Below are 429 nucleotides of genomic sequence, written 5' to 3' on the forward strand. Positions count from 1 at the left end.
TGTTAATGAATATATTAATAAATATTCTAAATGTAAACTGAAGTAGTTTGTCCTAGTTTGTATTGCAAATTAAGCCTTAAGTACAGATGCTGAATATTATTTAAAAAAATACATTTTATCTTCACTCGAAGAATATAACTAGAAACGGTGATTTTTCATGACAAATTGTGTTTCTTCCTTTAGCTGTCCAAATGGTTTTTTTTTTGTAGTTAAAGAGGTTTATACATTTAAATTGCTATCATTGAACATTTGAAGCTAGTAGTAGTAATTGTATTACAAATAGCAGTATAGTAATCTTTAGTGGGATAGTGACAATAGAAGTCGTGAAAAGTAATAGTAGTAATAGTAGCAGCAGTGAGCGACTATGGTAGTAGTGAGCCTGGCATGCCAAATAGTGGGAGATTCTCAAATTGGGGAAAGTCAGTCCTC

This window comes from Salmo salar, chromosome ssa18 (assembly GCF_905237065.1).
Source record: "Salmo salar chromosome ssa18, Ssal_v3.1, whole genome shotgun sequence".
In the NCBI taxonomy this organism is placed as follows: domain Eukaryota; kingdom Metazoa; phylum Chordata; class Actinopteri; order Salmoniformes; family Salmonidae; genus Salmo; species Salmo salar.